The 2,365-nt window shown below is 37.6% G+C and overlaps 1 non-coding gene across 1 annotated transcript; it reads right to left on the bottom strand.

Moving 5' to 3' along the window:
* Positions 1-222: 222 nt before the first annotated feature.
* Positions 223-293, bottom strand: Trnag-gcc (transfer RNA glycine (anticodon GCC)). The gene has a single exon. It is a non-coding gene; the product is annotated as a tRNA-Gly (tRNA).
* Positions 294-2,365: the final 2,072 nt, after the last annotated feature.

Here is a 2,365-nt window from a genome sequence, read left to right as displayed (position 1 = left end):
ATAGAAAAGAACAAGGACAGAAGAAGAATTGAACTTGTTACGTGATCGTTGTTGGTCAGTACGAAAATTTGAAAAAAAAAAAAAAACAGCAAAAAATGTGGGTTTATCGCTGCTACTACATACATGAACATTGATATATAACCGGGAGCATGTCTTAAAGTTCCTATTATAAAGATTCATCTTCGCTCTAGTGTAGAATGAGAAGAAGAAGAAAAAAAAACTTGCATCGGCCGGGAATCGAACCCGGGCCGCCCGCGTGGCAGGCGAGCATTCTACCACTGAACCACCGATGCCTACAATTACGTTGCATGACACATGTATATCAATGTAGGTAGCACGAAATTTTCGTCGAGAACTTCGAAACGATTTTGTGCAGGTCGTGTTGCATATGAACAAAGAGCGTACCAATTTCTACTAAATCCGTCATCCTAGTCGCACGTAAATTACGTGTATCTCAGCACTGATGGCTGTAGGAAGATTCTCCTCGGATTAGGAAAACAAACTCAATGGCATTCTGACTCATACGTTCCTTACTGCTTTTCTGAAATCATCGTACAACATTTTCATACTGTTTGGTACGGCAACTTGACGATTCCACTAGTGCTGCCAGTAGCGGAGAAAATCTGCACTACTTGAAAGATATTACTTTGTCTCCGAGCGCTGGCAACGTCAAGCTGCTACTAGGCGTGAAGTATTAAGAAAGGCTTGTGTTCACTAGCAAGTGACTTTTGTAAACACTTGCTGAGCAGTTTGCATTAGAACAAAAACTTAATCAAGTAAACTTCTTAAAGTAACTGGGCACGTTTACTTCAGGAATTTGCTACAACTACTTGTTGCTAAATTGTCGTTATTCTTAAAAAACCAGAGCAGTTGTCATTGTTGTTGCATTATTATTAATGCCACATTGTTGCATTATTATTATTACTATTAGCGAATGTCCCCCCTGGAGAAAGATAAGCAGGTGATTTTCAGTCTTTCTTAGGGTTCTTCTTATTTTTCCAACATATCTTCATTTGCTCACAAAAGGCCTTTCTTTCTTCAGTCCACTTTGGTCGGTATGATTTTGGTTCTGTCTCTGGAGTAAACTTCCACTTCTCAATTTTGCTTCTGAATGTGTCCCTGTCTAATGTGTTTGTTATGTTAATTTTGGCTTTTGTCAGATCCTTCCAACTTCAGTTACGCAGAGTACTGACGCTTAAAGTGATAGTCCAAGAGACATAGGCGTTAACAGAACTTCATTTGTCTCTTTCTTATGTCGGTTTTGATGTTTGGTACTTTTGCTGTTGTCTCGATGGTTTGCAGTCTGTATCCATCATGTGTATGCTGTGGTCCAAAATTTTTCTAATAATCCTTTTCTCTATTTGCTCAATTTATTGTAAATCTAGTTTTCGATTCAATGAGTGAGTTTCCCTTGCATATGTCTAATTACTGTGTTGTAGCGTCTGACTTTAGTGCCTTTTGACAGGCATTTTTTGTAGTACAAATTTGAAACAAATCTGGACGCTTTTCTGATTTTCTACAATATGTTTCTTTGTGCTATTTTTCAAGTTCTCTTGGTTCAATAATTTCACCGAGATACTTGAAGTGTTTGACTCTGTTGCTATCACCATAATTTGTTTTAAGTTTGGGAATATCTATCTTGGAACACGTGAATTCAGTCTTCTCAAAGAAGATTTGCAGGCCAACCTTCCCTGCACATTCTTTGACGGTCTCGATTTGTTTTACTGCTGTTTCTTCACTGTCGGTTAGAATCGCTAAGTCATCTGCAAACGCTAAACATGGAACGTTCAGTTTTCCTTGACCTCGTCCTAGCTTGGTTGGCTTTCAAAGGTTTTGTTTTCTTAGTTCCATTTCCCATCTTTGATTAATTTATCTAAAACTATGTTGAATAATAGTGGCGAGATCCTGTCTCCTTGCCTTTCTCCTGTTTTAACTAAGCATATTTCTGAAATTTCATCTATGAATTAATTTTTTTATTTGGATTCTGTCATTTTTTGCTCGATAAGGTTGAGTTCTCGTGTCTAGTCCGCATTCTTGTAGAATATTGCATAGAGATTGTCTATCCATATACTCGTATGTTTTTTTTTAAACCAACGAATGTGTTGAACTATTGCTTTCCACCTTGTTGCTTTGACTTTAAAATAGTTTTAAGATTAAAGATCTGTTCTGGGCACGATCTCTTATGTCAAAAGCCTGTCTGGTAATATGAAATTCTATGTTCTAGGTGTTCTTGTTCCCTTCTTAGGAGACACGTGCATATAATTTTGTAACGGACCGGCAAAAGTGAGATATCTCTGTAATTGTTTACATCTGATCTCTCTTCCTGTTTGTGCAATGGATGAATTAGTGCACATTTTCAGTCCTC

This window comes from Schistocerca gregaria, chromosome 1, assembly GCF_023897955.1.
Source record: "Schistocerca gregaria isolate iqSchGreg1 chromosome 1, iqSchGreg1.2, whole genome shotgun sequence".
Classification (NCBI taxonomy): Eukaryota; Metazoa; Arthropoda; class Insecta; order Orthoptera; family Acrididae; genus Schistocerca; species Schistocerca gregaria.
Note: the sequence above shows the minus strand (reverse complement) of the source record. Positions and strands in the feature narration are given on the sequence as shown.